Genomic DNA, 18,944 nt, shown 5'->3' with positions numbered 1-18,944 from the left:
CCGCCACTTGCCCCGCCTCCGTTGCTAGGGAGACGGACGCCTCGCCGAGTCCCGCTTCCGGTTTGGCCCCGGGCGGCTTCCGTAGCTGAAGGAGCGGATGCCATTCCCTGTATAGGCATCCTTTTCTTTTCTGGTTGTGCCTGGCTGCGCTTGACAGCTGGTGATGCTGAGCGACTGGAGAGGGGCGATGCCTTCCTTTTTCTTGCAGCTCGGTTCTGAATTCCAAAAGGCAGGGAAATATCATTGTGTAGATCACGATTGTTTAAATAAAATAAAACTTAAAAGAAAGTAGGCAAAAGGCAAGGAAATAAAGTGTTCTAAGCAGCGTGGACCGACGACGTGGCTCAGTGGGTCCAGGAGGGAGATACTGTTGCTCGCTTTCTTGCTTTCTTTCCTTCCTTCTTTTCTTCCTTCCTTCCTTCCTTCCTTCCTTTCCTTCTTTTCTTTCTTTTCTTTTGCCTTTCTTTTCTTCCTTTCTTTTTCCTTTCCTTCATTTATTTATTCAGTTATTTATTTATTTATTTATTTATTCATTTATGGTTTGGGGGTCACACCCGGCAGCGCTCAAGGGCTATTCCTGACTCTGCGCTCAGAAATCGCTCCTGGCAGGCTCAGGGGACCATATGGAATGGCGGGATTCGAACCGCTGGCCTTCTGCATGCAAGGCAAATGCCTTACCTCCATGCTATCTGTCCGGCCCCTGCTGTTGCCATTTCTAATGGGAAAATACGTTGTGTCTTCCCTGCATTGTAAACTGTTTCATAGCTCCCCAAGGTGTACACACCAGGTGCCAGAAATACGACTGCCACAGCCATGACCATTAAAAAACCAAAACAAACAAAAGAACTCCAGATTGTTGACAAATGTGTTCTCTTGAGGGTTACCAGAAAAAATATACATTGCTCAGTTAAATCTGAGATGAGATGGGTATCATTGGGGGTGGGAAGATTGCACTGGTGAAGGGGGATGTACATTTTTTAATGACTGAAACCCAACTGCAAACATGTTTGTAACCATGGTGATTAAATAAAAATATTAATAAATAATCTGAATTTTAGAAAATGTTTTCCAGTATAATGTCTCAAGTAGTGTGTGGTCCTATTCAACAACACGAAGAAACTTACCTCAAATAAATTGTTTTTGTTTTTGTTTCTTTTTCTTTTTCTTGGGGCCTTCCGGTGGAAACCAGAAGGACTGCTGGACAAATTCTGAAAGAGCTGTAACACTGCCTCAAATAAATTGTACCTATCATTTTTCTCCATAAATATTTGTTGGGTATATAGTTTAAGTCATTATTGTTGATATAGGGGGCATGAGAGTGAGCAACATGTGCTCTTCTTCTTCAGAGAACATCTATCCTGGTGGTTGGTGGCAAGCAAATAAACTTTAAGATACAATACATTAAGAAAATGGAAAAGGGGACTGGAAGCTAGGAGGTAAGTTTCTTGCTCTGTGCATATCTGACCTTATCTGACGTCACATGGTCCTCATGAACACTTCCAGGGATCATTCTTGAGCACAGAATCAGAAGTAGCCCCTGAGCACTCATACCCAGGCTGACCCAAAATTAAAAAAAAAACAAAACTAAAAAAGAAACAAGGTTTAATATATATATAATCTTTTTTATATAATTCTTTTAAAAATATAAATTATTTATCTTTTTTAATATAAATATGTACCTTTTTATATATTTAGATATATTGTCTGTTTTATATCACAAAATATATATATATATATGAAAATAAGTACTATACATCAAAGAGAAATAAAATTAATGGAAACAGAAAAGACTCAACTAACCTATTAAGAATCCACTTAATTCTTGGATTGGATTGGACCCAGAGAGATAGCACAGCAGTAGGGCATTTGCCTTGCAGGCAGCCAATCCATGATGGAGGGTGGTTTGTATCACCCCATCCCCATCTTCTACATAACTTTACCTTAGAGTAAGACCTGCCTATTTCTGGGAGGAGTCCTGGGTAGGTCTCAAAAGATTTGGCCGGAAGGCCAGGAGGGGATTAGAAGATTTTGGAGGATTGAAGGAACCTGAGCAGAGATGGCTGAAAGAAGCTAAAATGCATGGCAAGCTGAGGAGAGCTTGCTTAAATAGGTTTAAGATAATGGGCCACACTTGTTGGCGACTGAATAAAGATGATATCTTCAGAAGCCTGACTGCCTGTGAGTTTTCTCCCAGCTGCTATCCAGAAGTTGGGGACCCGCTGGCCAAAGGGAGTTGGAGACACATGGCTCTGGGCTGGAGGAGAAAGGCCTGTCGTCCCTCCATCACCATCCACCACCATCCAGCCCCATCCAAAGGGCTTTTATGCAACAGTTTGAATCCCGACATCCCATATGGTCCCCAGAGCCTGCCAGGATCAATTTCTTAGTGCAGAGCCAGGAGAAAACCCTGAGCGCTGTCAGGTGTGACCCAAAAACAATCAAACAAAAAAAGAATCCACTAGATTGTTAATATCAATCTAGATGGGGAACATCTCAATTGACTTAAAAGGATAAAAATATGGGGGCTGGAGTGATAGCACAGTGGTAGGACGTTTGCCTTGCACACTTCAGAAGATCCAGTATGGACCTGGTTCAATCCCAAGTCCCATAAGGTCCCCCAGCCAGAGCGATTTCTGAGTGGTCCCCCTAGCCAGGAGCGACTTCTGAGTGCATATCCAGGAGTAACCCCTGAGTGTCACTGGGTGTGCCCCCCAAAAAGAATACGGATAAGATCAATAAAAGTCATATCCTCCCAAAAAAAGAAGGATAAGAATAAATAACTTGAAGATGACCAGATCAGGCACACCTATGTTTGTACTTGACTGTGATAATGGCAAAATACCTACCAAAACTTGGATTCATCTGTACAGAAGCCCCCTGAGCTCTCAGCCTTAATAGTTAAGGACAAAGGAAGAGCATATGCATGGATTGGAGAGGAGGAGCCTCATCATTAAAAGAAATGTCACCATTGAGCAGAGAACTGCTATTGGGAAGAGATTTCTGTTTTTTTTGTGGTTTTTTTTTGGGGGGGGGCACACCCGGCGGTGCTCAGGGGTTACTCTTGGCTGTCTGCTCAGAAATAGTTCCTGGCAGGCACGGGGGACCATATGCGACACCGGGATTTGAACCAACGACCTTCGGTCCTGGATCGGCTGCTTGCAAGGCAAACGCCGCTGTGCTATCTCTCCAGGCTCGGGAAGAGATTTCTAAGGTGTGGAATTCTATCTACCCTGGGGACTTGGGAAAAGAGATGATACCAAATGATACTTGATCCTACAATCCTGGATTTACTGGAACAAGAGCAAGAAATTATAGGTTATTTTCAAGGGTCATTATCACCAGTAGATACTATTGTGGAAACATCTTACAACCTTTCTGGTCAATGATTTGAATCTCCCTCTCCATTGCAACAGAGTCCCAAAGTTAAATTCAGAAGAGAGCTTCTTCTACTTCTAGGAAATAGTTCTGTTAGCTAGAGACTGAGATAATTTCCATGACTATTTTCACACACCAGTCAGTAAGCTCTCTTTAGACTTCCCAAAGCACAGTGAGTTTGGGGCTGGAGAGAGAGTACACAGTATAAGACACTTGCCTTGCATGTATATGACCCATCTTTAATAGCCAGCAATTTATATAGGCCCATATGGACCCCTGAACATCTGGAATTAAGTTCTGGACATCTCAGATGTGATAACAAAACAAAAAAAGCAAAACAGCAACATGGATTGGAGTCATAGCTTGTAGAGTACTTGCCTTGCACTCAACCAACCTGGGATTGCTCCCTGGAATACCACATGGTACCCAGAACCTACCAGGAATGATCCCTGAGTGTAGAGCCAGGAGTAAGCTCAAAGCATTTCTTGTCTGGCCCAAAAAATTATAAAGCAAAACAAACCAGAAAAGCACAGACCATTAACAAAGGAGCCCCACTACTGCCAATGTTCCCTGCCAACTTCCAAAGACATGCTCTATGGCAGTTTCAGCTTCCTCTTATTCCACTGTAGCATGGATTCCTCACTCATACCCTGATCTGTGCAACCTTGGCAGTCTGTGGTTGCCAGGCACTGGTAACCTTGAATTCCTGATTGCCACCAAAAGCCTCCCAATTCTGGTGCATTGGAGGTTCCTGGTATGTGAGATCCTGAATCCTAAGTCGTTCACCAGACCTGTTCAAACTTGATGCCTAACCACCACTGGGCGATCAGGACAGTGAATCCTATGTAGCCATCAGGTTCACTCAATATTGGTGCACAAAGTGCCCCAGGGCACTTCAAGAGCTCAAACTCCTGTTCACTGCCCAGGTAATCTGCAGCTGCAGTCATGAAACCTTATGCCACCCATGATCACTAAAACAAGGACTTCACCGCCACAACCACAACCACCCCACCCCACCACCATAAAATAAAACAGGGATGTACACTTCTGATCATTACATATAAAGTATAATGAGAAAAAAGAGGCTCTCACCCCACATTAGTAGATGAAGATAAAAGTCTGAGAAGGACCTCCTTGGATGTTACAGCTGTTAAAACCCCCGGTTGAGTCATAGCTGATACATATTCAAAGCAACCATCCTACTGATAAACACTGAAACAAGGAAACCTACAGAAGAGAAATTTAATATGGGTAGAAAAATACTGAAAAACTAAAATGACTGCACTAAAAATATACAATAGCTGGATTGTAAAAAAAAAAATGAATAATGAGACTTAACTAGAGATGACAGAACTGAAAATCAAATCAGTGAACTTAAGGTTAACATAGAGGAAATTATCAAAGAAGAGTAGAAATGTGGTCTGCAATCTAATACAGGGGTCAAATTGTCTTGAATGTACAAGAACCTGAATTCATTTCCCAATCCAAATGACCCCCAAACACCACTGGATGTATCTCTGGAAGGCCATACTGCTGTTGGGTAGCTCTCAGCACAACAGAACCAGCACTACATCACCAGGCCCTAGCACTGATCTACACAACCTAAGAATATATGACCATAAGGGGCCACAAGGAACCCTGGAAATTTGCCAAAAACAAATAAAACAAAACAAAAAATTGGCGAATGAAGCTGGAGCGATGGTGCAAGCAGTAGGGCATCTGCCTTGCACACACTAACGTAGGACGGACAGCGGTTCAATCCCCCAGCATCCCATATGGTCCCCCAAGCTAGAAGCGATTTTTGAGTGCATAGCCTGGAAAAACCCCTGAGCATCACCAAAGAATTAGCATGGGGAGAGATTGTTTTAAATAAAACAACTTTATGGGATAGCATCAGGAGAAATAACACTTGCATCATTAGGATTCTAGAGAAAAAAATGAGAAAGGGGAAAAATTATTTCATTGAAAAAATCATCATCAAGGGGTTGCCCATCTTGAGGAAAGAGCCCCAAAACTTCCAAACAAACCCAAAATCCATATAGACATACACCAAGATATATTATAACTTAAATGACATGTAAAAAAAAATCCTCAAAGAAGCAAGGAAAAAGACAACAACTCAACATTAAAAGGAACATTGCTAGAATTCACAGTAGAATTCAACTGGAATTCTACAGGCAGGATGAGAATGGTGTGATATATTTAGTGCTGAATGACAAAAATGTTCAACTGAGAATATGATAGTGAGAATTTTTTCACTTAGATTTGAAGTGTTTTCAAATGCTTTAGAATAATGAATATTCTATTTGTTATAGAAAGCCTTTCAGATAAACAAAGGCTAAGAACTTTATTGCCATTAAACTAACTGAAAAAATAAGTTTTCTCTAAATGGAAAGGAAACCGCACTTAAAAATAGAAAGACACCTTTAAAAAACATGCTGCAATGAAAGAGAAAGGAATTTAATATTGGGGACTTTGAGAACTAACTCAAGATTTACTTGTTTTTAATTCAAATTGGGATATAAGCCCTAAATATAAACTTCTTGTTCACTTCAAAAGAAAAAAAAAAAAAACTTTGAAGAAATGAATAAAGAAAGGCAAATGAAACCTAATCACTACATAAGACAGTTAAAACTGTACAGGAGGAGAGCAAAGGAATAAAGACAAATTGCATTAGCACAAAGAATCATATAGGAAAATGACAAGTTTTGTTTATATAATGATTATTATACATTGTATACCATATATTGTATATACTATATAATACTTTATATTATATATTTAATATATAAAAGTTATCATATACCACAGATTGTATGTCATATACAATGTTGTATATTATATTTAATATATACGTCTATTATATATTATTTATTTTATATATCTAGGTTTTTGCTTTTATGCTCAGGGCTTACTCCCAGCTCTGTACTCAGGGGATCCCTCCTGGCAGTGTTCAGGGGCCTCTATGGGGTGCTAGAAATTAAATCCATGCAAGACAAATGCCCTGTTCACCCACTGTACTTTTGCTCCAGATGCAATTTCTTTTATAGCTTTCATAAACATCAGTATCCTGAACTCACCAATAAAAAAGGCACAGAATGGCAGAATGGAGCAGGAAACAAAACCCAACCTTCTCTGTGGACCACAGGAGATTTATTTGAGCTCCATGAATAAATATAGGCTCAAAGCATGAGATTTAAAGACAATCATGCAGGTAAAATATAATGAGGTAGCCTAGAAATGTCAGAAAAAAATAGATATAGGGCCCAGAGAGATGGCACAGCGCTGTTTGCCTTGCAAGCAGCCAATCCAGGACCAAAGGTGGTTGGTTCAAATCCCGGTGTCCCATATGGTCCCCCATGCCTGCCAGGAGCGATTTCTGAGCAGACAGCCAGGAGTAACCCCTGAGCACCGCCAGGTGTGGCCCCAAAACAAAAACAAAAACAAACAAAAAAAATAGATATAACAAAAGGTAAATGACTGTAATGATTAAGATCTTAGTCAAGAAGACTTAATATGGGGCCGGAGAGATAGCATGGAGGTAAGGCGTTTGCCTTTCATGCAGAAGGTCATCAGTTCGAATCCTGGCGTCCCATATGGTCCCCTGTGCCTGCCAGGAGCAATTTCTGAGCCTGGAGCCAGGAATAACCCCTGAGCACTGCCAGGTGTGACCCAAAAAAAAAAAAAAAAAAAAAAAAAAAAAAAAAAAAAAGAAGACTTAATATACATTAACATATGCACCAAATGAAAAAGCATAAAAAATATAAAGTAACTACTACAAGCCTGATGGCATTTACTGCAATACAGTAGGAGGAGGAGACTTTAATGCCCCTCAGCACGGCCTGGCATGATCCCAACTCATGCCACCTGAACAACAACAAATTTCAGAGAGCCAGGAAGATAGCCACCTAAAGACTCTGTGTATGCCTTAAATGCTAAAGGCACTAGGTCAGTCCTCAGTACCACGTTGTTTCTGAGCACCATGAAGACACAGCCCCAGTAACAGAGCCAGGAGAAACCCAAAGCAGTTTCTTGTGTTGGAAAGAAGAAAGGAAGAATGGGAGGAAGAGGAGGGAAGGAGGAAGGAGATTAGATAAAAACAAAAAGGAGACGGAAGAGAGGGAGGGAGGAATGAAGGAAGGGAGGAAGAGAGGAAGGAAGGAAGGAAGGAAAGAAGGAAGGAAGGAAGAAAAGAAGGAAGGAATGAAGGAAGGAAGGGGAAGGGAGGGAGGGAGGGAGGGAGAAGGAAATATATTCTGTTTAAGTGGGAGGCCTTTTAAAATTTATACTACCAGAAATCATGAGTCTTCTGATATTTTATGGAAACTATAGACAGACAGATTAGTTAGATAAACCTGTAGTGATTCAGCATAGCAGTAATGCTCTCTTCTTCCTTTCCTTCCTTCCCTTCTCTTCCCTTCCCTTTTTTCTTTCCCTCCACTCCTTCCTCCCCTGTTCCTTCTTTCTCCCATTCCTACCTCCCTCTCTTCCTCTCTTCCTCCTTTCCTTCTTCCTCCTTTCCTCCTTCCTCCCTACCTTCCTCCTCTCTCCCTCCTCTCTTTTCTTACTTAGTTCCTTGTTTTCCCTTCTTTCTTTCCCTTTTCCTTTCCTTTCCTTTCCCTTTTCCTTTCCTTTCCTTTCCTTTCCTTTCATTTCCTTTCCTTTCCTTTCCTTTCCTTTCCTTTCCTTTCCTTTCCTTTCCTTTCCTTTCCTTTCCTTTCCTTTCCTTTCCTTTCCTTTCCTTTCCTTTCCTTTCCTTTCCTTTCCTTTCCTTTCCTTTCCTTTCCTTTCCTTTTCCTTTCCTTTCCATCTTCCTCCCTTCCCCCTTTCTTTCTCCCTTCTCCCTTTCCTTCCTTTATCTCTCCCTTCCTTTTGGTTTTGATGTGAAAAGTTCTTGCAACTTTACCACCTCTGAAGTGTTCAAGATCCTCCACCAGTGTCTTTTTTTGACCACAGCAGGCGGTGCTCATGAGTTACTCCTGGCTCTGTGCTCAAAAATCACTCCTGGATGGTTCAGGGGACCATCTGGCCATGCAGGTTAGCTTCATGCAACACCCTACCTGCTGTGCTATCATTCCAGCCCCAAGACTTTTTTTTATAAAGACTATAAAGGAGGGGCAGCAGAAACTAAATCAAAACCAGCATTGCGCTTTACTTTTACTTCTATCTGCTTTGTATCTTCCTTTTGCTTGTATCTGGTTATTTTTGTTTGATTTGGTTTGTTTTTGGCTTTTGGGTCACACCCGGCGGAGCTTAGGGGTTATTCCTGGCTCTGCACTCAGAAGTCACTCCTACCAGGCATGGAGGACCATATGGGATGCTGGGATTCGAACCACCTTCTGTCATGGATTGGCTGTGTGCAAGGCAAACGCCCTACCGCTGTGCTATCTGTCCAGCCCCCAATGTATCTGTATTTTAGTCTTTTTCTTTATTCTCTTTACCTCTGTCTCATACTTACTTGAAAAAAAAAAATAGCAGGTCAAAGATGAAATCAAGGAGGAAAAAAAAGTTTCCTGGAAACAAAAAGCTGAAGGCATGAATTATCAGAACTTGTGGAACACAGCAAAAATGGTATGAAGAGGAAAATGGATAGCTTTACAAGCATTCATCAGGAAGGAAGAAAAGGCCTACATAAATAACTTAATGGCACAGCTTAGGAAATCGGAAACTGATCAACAAAAGGAGCCAAAGGTAGGCAGGCAGAAGGAAATAATAAAACTGAGAGCAGAAATTGATGAACTAGATTCCATAAAATAATCAAAAAGATCAATGAAAAATTTGGTTTTTGAAAAAAATAAACAAGCTTACTAAACCATTTTTAAAACTCACAAAGAGAAAGAAAGAAACTTAATAATAAACAGAATTAGAAATGAAAGGGGGATACTCCTACAAATCCTACAGAAATACAAAGGGTAATCAGCGATTAATTTGAGAATCTTTGTGCTACAAAACAAGAGAACTTAGAAGAAATAGATAAATTTTTGAACACCTACAACCTCCAAAGGCTGAACCAGAATGATCTTGAACCATAGAGACTGGCACACATCACAAAGAACAAGAACAAGCAGTGCTGGCAGGGATGTGGAGAGAAGGAACTCTCATTCATTGCTAGTAAGAATGCCATCTAGTCCAGCACTTATGAAAAACAATATGGAGATTCCTCCAAAAACTGGAAATTGACCTCCCATTCGATCCAGCTATACCACTCCTAGGGATATATCCTAGGAACACAAAAATACAATTCAAAAATCCCTTCCTCACACCTATATTCATTGCAGCACTATTTACAATAGCCAGACTCTGGAAACAATCAAGATGCTCTTCAGCAGATGAATGGCTAAAGAAACTGTGGTACATCAACACAATGGAATATTATGCAGCCATCAGAAAAGATGAAGTCATGAAATTTTCCTATATATGGATGTATATGGAATTTATTATGCTGAGTGAAATAAGTCAGAAGGAGGGAGAGACACACACAGAATAGTGTCACTCATCTATGGGGTTTAAAAAACATAAAAGACATTATTGTAATAATGCCCAGAGATGAGGACCAGAAGGACCAGTTCAAGATATGAAGCTCATCACAAAGACTGATGAATGCAATTAGAGAAATAACTACATTGAGAACTATCATAATAATGTCATTGAATGAGGGAAATAGAAAGCCTGTGTCTAATACAGGGGAGAGAAGGAAAAGGGAGATGGGGAGCATTGGTGATGGGATGTGGCAGTGGTGAAGGGGAGTGTACTATTTATGACTGAAACCCAACTACAATCATGTTTGTAATCAGGGTGTTTAAATAAAGAAGTTATTGAAAAAAAGAAAAATATATTCATTTAAAATAAATAAATAAAATTAAAAAAAGAAAACAAACCCCAAAACAAACCAAATAAAAAGCAACAGCAACAATGACAACAAAAACTGTTCAAAGCTGCTTCTTTTGAAGCTCATCACATAGAGTGATGAGTGCAATTGGAGAGATGACTACACTGAAAACTATCATAACAATGTGAATGAATGAGGGAAGTAGAAAGCCTGTCTCGAGTACAGGTGTGTGTGGGGGGGTGGGGTGGGAGGGAGATCTGGGAAATTGGTGGTAGGAATGTTGCACTGGTGAAGGGGGGTGTTCTTTACATGACTGTAATCATACAACTATAATCCTATTTGTAATCACGTTGTTTAAATAAAGATAATTATTTTTTTAAAAAGCTGCTTCTTTGAGGCCAGAGAGATAGCACAACGGTAAGGCATTTGCCTCGCATGCAGCAGACCCAGGACAGATGGTGGTTTGAATCCCAGATTCCCATAAGGTCCCCCGAGCCTGTCAGGAGTGATTTCTGAGTGCAGAGCCAGGAATAACCCGAGTGCCATCAAATGTGATCCCCAAACCAAAAATCAACAACAACAAAAACAAAAACAAAAACAACCTGCTTCTTTATTCTGAAAGAACAATCTCTTGTTGAAGAATTGTAGGAAGATGGGAGGTTTCCAATGGGAATAGTTCCATTTTTAATATTTACCGCTCTTAACTGTTTGGACATGTTTTACTTCTGCAAAGATGTACCATGTGGCTGATTTTCCACTTCTCTGACATTTGTAATTAGGGTGAGTAGAAAATCTCACTGATCACAGTGTACTCCGAATACATATATATCCTCAACCTACTAGCATAAGGAGACAGACTTTTCCAGGCAGGACTCAGCACAGATGCCTCATCCACTTCTCATCCTAACCGAATGTATGCTCATTCCAAATTTATCCAAGAGAGGGTGCTATACCCCAACCAGTTACAGATGTCTGATGACTAAGCAATTTTAGACAGTTTTGGTTTACTTGTAGGTTTCACTTTTCTTTGAAAATAATTATTTGGGGGCCGAAAAGATAGCACAGCGGTAAGATGTTTGCCTTGCAAGCAGTCGACCCAGGACCAACAGTGGTTCAAATCCCGGCATCCCAAAGAACCAGGAGTAACCCTTGAGCGCCGTCAGGTGTGGCCCAAAAATAAAAAAAATAAAATAAAATAAAAAAAAAAAAAGGAAAGAAAGAAAGAAAATAATTATTTGGTGTATGAGATTTCAGTTTTTATGTAATAGATAGAAGGGTAATACCGCCTATCTATATATCTTGTTGAATTTCAAGCCAATTACCATCCCTTACACTTCTCATACTGTTTCCTCCAGCCTACATTTCAGACAACCATAGTTTTGCTATTAATGCCCGCTGGTTTACTTTTATTTTTTTGTTTGTTCATTGATTTTATTTATTTTTTATAACAACATTTATCCTCAATACTTGTTCTTTTCTCTTTAACGTATTCCACTGCATATATAAATTTGTATAATTTATGTCCACAAAGCCAGTTCCTTCATTTTGCTGTAAATGGCCACATTTTTATCCCTTGTCTAAATGTAAAGTGTCTTCTTTATCCAGTGACTACTGACAGACACTTTAGTGGATTTCATATATTAATTATTATAAATCAAGCATCAGGGGACAGAGAAATAGCATAATTGCCTGGAATTACCCCCAAAACAACAAATATATATATATATATATAGCTTCAATAAATATTGGTGTTGATTCACATTACTGTTTTCATGTTTTTCTAATGGTGAAAAGTGGAGTTGCCTGGTAATATTCTAGCTCTAATTTTTAAGTAGGTGTGTGCTCGAGTTATTCTAACTCAGAGTCTCATCCCCAAGATTATGGGGAGTTCACGGCCACTGCTAAATATTGAGATCTTTTGTTTCCTGTCAGCATCCTTCTTTCATTCTTTTCAACTTTATCCCTGTTGTCAAAAACTCTGTGACTCTTGAGAGTTGTTTTAAAGAAGTTTGTGACACACCCACATCCCACAGCTGCCATCCAATAAGCTCATCAGCCTAGCTCCACAGACTGAAGACTAGTCTCAAAAGAGATGCAAACCAAGCCGCAAAAATTCAGGAATGCGGATCTTCTGGCTGAAAGCTCTGGGGTTCACTTGGGATAGCGTGGTCCCTGCCCTGCTGTCATGCAGTGGCCATGTGACAGTGACTATGCAACACTTCCAAATTCTTCAATACTGACACCCAATAGGAGTATAAGCAAATTAGATGGGAAAGTAGCATAGAAGCCAACTAAACTCAATAAACAAAAACAATAACACAAAAGGCTCAGCTAACAGCAAATAGCTTAGTAAACTCTCAGGAAATGATTTATTGACCTCATTGTATAATAATCTTCTCAAATATTCTTTTCTTGAGGGGCGGTGGTTTTTGGGTCACACACCGTGGCACTCAGGTTACTCCTCGCTGTGCTTTGCATCCAGAAATCACCCCTGGCAACCACGTGAGAACATATGGGATGCCGGATTCGAACCATCATCCATCCTGCATTGGCTGCATGCAAGGCAAACGCCCTACTGCTGTGCTATCTTCTGGCCCCTCTCAAATGTTCTTTTTTTTTGGGGGGGCCACACCCGGTGACGCTCAGGGGTTACTCCTGGCTATGAGCTCAGAAATCACGCCTGGCTTGGGGGACCATATGGGAACCTAGGTCCGTCCTAGGCTAGCGCAGGCAAGGCAGGCACCTTACCTCTAGCGCCACCATGCCGGCCTCTCAAATGTTCTTTTAGTGAAGTATTTTTCAATAATTTCAGGAGCACTTAGTTGTAATAGGCAATATATATATATTGGTTTTTTGGGTCACACCCGGTAGCGATCAGGGGTTACTCCTGGCACTATGCTCAGAAATCGCTCCTGGCAGGTTCGGGGGACCATATAGGATGCTGGGATTCAAACCACCATCCTTCTGCATGCAAGGCAAAAGCCTTACCTCCATGCTAACTCTTCAACCTTAGAGAACTTTTTCAATGACAGTTTTTATTAAGTAAAAATAATAAGAAAAATATTATTATCCCGTAAATTTGCTCACCTATGGAAGGTTTTTTTAAAACAAAAAAGTTTTAAACTCACTACCTCCATGCTATCTCTCCGGTCCCGTAATAGGCAATATTAAATACATTATTTTGTGCTTGCCAAGGGGTCAAGTTTAGGGGGCAGTGGGAAACTGGGGGCAGTGATGGGGAGAATGTTATTCTGGTGATGGGAATGGTGTTATAACATTGAATGTAAAAAAAACTGTATTATAAACAATTTTGTAAAGTCTGGTGTTTAAATAGAAATAAAAAAGTTGAGGTGTTTGTCTTGTCTTTCTCTTTCTTTTTGCATTCGAGCATGAGTTGATTTCAGAACCGAGACTATTGTGTGGTGCCTATCTTTATTGCTGTAGTGCTCACCGGTTATTTAATTTGATAATTTTTTTCTGTATTTTTGTGGTATTTCAATTACCTTTTTCACATCCACTCTCAAACTGAGGTTGGAAGCCTCTGGAGAGACTCAGCCCATTTTCAGCGTATTTGACTTTTGACTTCTTCTTTTTTCTTTTTTCCTCTTATTTTGTACCCCATTCTATTGCTTTTCTTGCCTTCAAACAAAACCACATACCTCAATTTTTCTAGCTCTGCCTCTTAAATAGAAGGGGAAACGAGGGTTCCAGGACCAAACAGATATGAGATCACTAATAGTTAGCCAGACAAAGAGGGGTCCACCTACTCTAGCAGCCCGGGGGGTGATGGTGGGGTATATGGGTTGTAGAAAGGGAACTGGAAGGGGGGAGGACATAGTTGGTGATGGGTATTCCCCTGATTCAATGTTAATATGTACCTAAAACACTACTGTGAAAGATATGTAAGCCATTATGGAAAAAAATATGTTTTTAATTAGAAACTTTCTTTGACTTACATGTATTATTATTATATCAATTATATTATATGTTATGTTATGTCACTATATTATGTTATGTTAGCTTACCTCATTATGTTAATCAATTTTGTCTCTTGAATAAATTCTTACAATAAAAAAAAAGAAAAAAAAGTTGAGATGGGGGATGGAGAAATAGCATGGAGGTAAGGCATTTGCCTTGCATGCAGAGGGATGGTGGTTCGAATCCCGGCATCCCATATGGTCCCCCAAGCCAGCCAGGAGCCAATTCTGAGTGTAGGGTCAGGAGTAACCACTGAGCACTGCCAGATGTGACCCCCCCCAAAAGTTGAGGTGGCTGGGGGGTGAAAAAGTTTTTACCTCATTGTAAATTCATAATATCTATAAATCATGAAGGGTTGATTGGATAATGAAATCAGTTCCCAAGAGAGCTGATTCCTCTGAAGATTCTGGATTGATTTGTTATGTATATGGTTCTGACTGCTCAGGTTTACTCCTGGCTTTGTGCTCAGGGATCATGCCTGGAGATGTTTGAGAGACCATATGCAATGTCCAGGGTCCAACCACATACATGGCAAGTGCCTTAATATCTGCATTATCTCCCTGGTTCCTGCATATTTTTCTTCAAGCTTTCATTAATTGATGCTTGTCTTGTGTGCAAAAAGTAAAGGCAAATGGAATTTGCTGTCCTACAGCCTGATGTGATCTAATTGCTCTGGTATCTCATCGCAAACATGTATCAATGAAATCAACTTTCTTGGGCCCGGAGAGATAGCACAGCGGCGTTTGCCTTGCAAGCAGCCGATCCAGGACCAAAGGTGGTTGGTTCGAATCCCGGTGTCCCATATGGTCCCCCGTGCCTGCCAGGAGCTATTTCTGAGCAGACAGCCAGGAGTAACCCCTGAGCAGCGCCGGGTGTGGCCCAAAAACCAAAAAAAAAAAAGAAAAGAAAAGAAATCAACTTTCTTTTTTTGTTTGTTTGTTTTGAGTCACACTCGTCAGTGCTCATGGGTTACTCCTGGTTCTATGCTCAGAAATCGCTCCTGGCAGGCTCACGACCATATGGGATGTCAGGATTTGAACCACCCTCCTTCTGCATGCAAGGCAAACGTCTTACCTCCATGCTATCTCTCTGGCCTTTGAAAACAACTTTTAAGGAGAATAATAAATTGATTTAAATCACCTACTGCCTAGTCACATTATGGTAGCTAGAATGGGGACCCGAGAAGAGAAGCTTTACTTGGGGAAGTAAAATAACATGAAAGATTGTATTTCAAACCACCCAAAAGACCAGGGTATTTGGCAGACAAATAGTCACAGTGATGATGGACTCACTTAAAAAAAAAATTTTTTTTTTGGGCCACACCCGTTTGATGCTCAGGGGTTACTCCTGGCTATGCGCTCAGAAATTACCCCTGGCTTGGGGGACCATATGGGACGCCGGGGAATCGAACCGTGGTCCGTCCTATGCTAGCGCTTGCAAGGCAGACACCTTACCTCTAGCGCCACCTTCCCGGCCCACACTTAAAAATTTTATGTGGGGGCCAGCGAGGTGGTGCTAGAGGTAAGGTGTCTGCCTTGCAAGGAAGGACCACGGTTCGATCCCCCGGCGTCCCATATGGTCCCCCCAAGCCAGGGGTAATTTCTGAGCACTTAGCCAGGAGTAACCCCTGAGCATCAAACGGATGTGGCCCAAAAAAACAAAACAAGGGGCCGGGCGGTGGCGCTCGAGGTAAGGTGCCTGCCTTACCTGCGCTAGCCTAGGAGACGGACCGCGGTTCGATCCCCCGGCGTCCCATATGGTCCCCCAAGCCAGGAGCGACTTCTGAGCGCATAGCCAGGAGTAACCCCTGAGCGTCACCGGGTGTGGCCCAAAAACCAAAAAAAAACAAAAAACAAAAAAAAACAAAAAACAAAAAAATTTATGTGAAAATTAAAGAATTCGGGGCCGGAGAGATAACATAGAGGTAAGGTGTTTGCCTTGCATGCAGAAGGACGGTGGTTCAAATCCCGGCAACCCATATGGTCCCCGAGCCTGCCAGGAGTGACTTCTAAGTGTAAAGCCAGGAATAACCCCTGAGTGCTGCTGGGTGTGACCCAAAAACCAGAAAAAAAAAAAAAAAAGGAAAAAATTTAAAGAATTTTCATGAAGAATTTTTGAGCAAATTCTCATGGATTATTTTGAGCAAAATCCACGAGTCCAGAGAAAAGGTACAGATGGTAATACATGGGGATGTATCAACTGTAATCCTGGTTCATCCCCTGTACCACAGAGGGTCCCTTGGACAACTCCAAGATCACTCTTAAGTGCAGATCAGAGATAGTCCCTGAGTGTCACTAAGGTGTGGCCCAAAAACCAGAAACACAAACATCAAGAGAGTGCAATGGAGAGACTAGTATGAAAAGATGAGGGGAGGAATGATAACACAAAGAAAGTCCCACGCACCAGCTAAAAAAATAATCCTCTAAGAGAATATCTTGGCAGTCACTGCCAGGAACTGATCTTGTAGGCAGGACAAACCTCAGTGACTAGTCCATCTCCTCCACAAGCAGGTTCATGAGCGAGTTAGTCAGAAAGATCCTAATACCCATTGTATTGTATCCAACTTGTCCTGGATCAGAGAAAAGAGGGAGAGAGGGGAGGAGAAGAGAGAATGAACTCAGTGTTGTGCAAGGTTGTTTGGGTGAACCTCTCACAAGTGGTGAGAGGGTTAAGAGAGAAAGTTAGTTAAGGAGAATACCAGAGTCTGAAGGACTATGCTAAGGATCCTGCCTTGCTTCTTCAAAGTCACTAGTCAGATAGTATCTTCCTTCAACACAGTATGAAGCCAGCTCTCACCACCTCCAGACTCAGGATCTGCATTAGGCAGACAGGTATGGGGACAATGGAAACAGTGATGAAGTTTTCCTGGAGTTGCAACCCTTCTCCAGCCCCCAAAGTTATTCCAAGTTGGGTTAATTAGTTTACTGTGTGTCCAAAACTGACTACTCCAAGTGTTGGATACTGAGGCAGGCCAGGTACCTAGGTAAATGACATCCTCCTGGCTGCTTTGAAAAAGAAAAAAATGAGATGCAGAATATACACAGTCAGAATCATGGCTGTTTGGTCCTTATCCAAGAGCCATATTCCTTTGAACCAGAAGAAAATATTTAAGCCTCAGTTAGAGAAATAAAGAATGAAAAAGATGTATTAAAAATAGTGTACACAGGGCCGGGCAGTGGTGCTAAAGGTAAGGTGCCTGCCTTGCCTGCGCTAGCCTTGGACGGACCTCGGTTCGATCCCCCGGTGTCCCATATGGTCCCCCAAGCCAGGAGCAACTTCTGAGCGCATAGCCAGGAGTAACTCCTGAGCGTTACTGGGTGTGGCCCAAAAACCAAAAAAAAAAAAAGAAAAAAAAAGGAAAAAAAAAAAAAGAGGGGGCCGGGAAGGTGGCGCTGGAGGTAAGGTGTCTGCCTTACAAGCGCTAGCCAAGGAACGGACCACTGTTCGATCCCCCGGCATCCCATATGGTCCCCCCAAGCCAGGGGCGATTTCTGAGCACATAGCCAGGAGTAACCCCTGAGCGTCAAACGGGTGTGGCCCAAAAGAAAGAAAAAAAAATAGTGTACACTCAGGGGCTGGAGAGATAGCATGGAGGTAGGGCATTTGCCTTGCATGCAGAAGGACAGTGGTTCGAATCCCAGCATCCCATTTGGTCCCCCGAGCCTGCCAGGAGTGATTTCTGAGTTTAGAGCCAGGAGTAACCCCTGAGGGCTGTTAGGTATCTCACACACACACACACACACACACACACACACACACACACACACACACACTGATCAAACCAAAATCCATTATTAAAAATAGTGTACACTCAAGAAACAGTATACAGGCAATTGTTGAGTCAGCCATATTCAAAGTGAGACAATTTCCTCAAAGTATAATCTAATCTGAAATTCAGAAGTGGAATATACCAGAAAAAGTCATGTCATGTTGATGCAATGTTCTACTTTATATAGGTATAGTAGGGGTAAGGTATTTGATATATAAGCCAATAAAGTGGACAGTAGGGCGGAAATTTCCTAAAATCAAAAGTGTAATCCAGATTCTAACTATACTTAGTCATAACTGTGACAATTTTTAATCATCATGGAGCAGGTGGGTGTGTTTTATATGATAAAAAAGTATAATCATAAACTAGAAATCATCTTTTGGTCACCTGGTCATTCATGCCAGATTCTCTTGATGCCAACCAGTATGTAATGGTGTCTTGGTCTTCATTGTTCTCTGTCTCTGAGGTGTTTATTGTCTGGGGAGCTGAATTGTTGATGAAAATGTTCCCTGATTTTTGTGGGGCCTGAAATTGACTCCTGGCCCAGTTTTCCAAGACTGGATGATTAAGAGATGGTTAAGTCTTGGCCTTGAGGGGGTGGCTCTGGAAGCCAGAGAAGAAAAGCCAGAGCAGACTGTAGTATCTTACAGTCTCTACGTAAATGTCCCATTTTGCAGCCAGTACAGCATCTGACCTGAACTCATGGGGCTGGATTTACACCCTTCCCCAGTTGCTCAAGACATAATAAGAAAATGAGAAACGGGGCCCAGAGAGATAGCACAGCGGTGTTTGCCTTGCAAGCAGCCGATCCAGGACCTAAGGTGGTTGGTTCGAATCCCGGTGTCCCATATGGTCCCCCGTGCCTGCCAGGAGCTATTTCTGAGCAGACAGCCAGGAGTAACCCCTGAGCACCGCCGGGTGTGGCCAAAAAAACAAAAAACAAAACAAAACAAAAAAAGATATAGAAAATGAGAAACGATCTCTAACCCAATG

The 18,944-nt window shown here is 41.6% G+C and overlaps 1 non-coding gene across 1 annotated transcript; it reads right to left on the bottom strand.

Annotated features, from left to right (window-relative positions):
• Window positions 1–1,166: 1,166 nt before the first annotated feature.
• On the bottom strand, window positions 1,167–1,228 carry LOC126030134 (U7 small nuclear RNA). Its single transcript, XR_007503078.1, has one exon. It is a non-coding gene; the product is annotated as a U7 small nuclear RNA (small nuclear RNA).
• Window positions 1,229–18,944: the final 17,716 nt, after the last annotated feature.

The sequence above is a fragment of the Suncus etruscus genome, chromosome 1 (assembly GCF_024139225.1).
Source record: "Suncus etruscus isolate mSunEtr1 chromosome 1, mSunEtr1.pri.cur, whole genome shotgun sequence".
Classification (NCBI taxonomy): domain Eukaryota; kingdom Metazoa; phylum Chordata; class Mammalia; order Eulipotyphla; family Soricidae; genus Suncus; species Suncus etruscus.
This window is presented reverse-complemented; position numbering and strand designations above follow the sequence as displayed.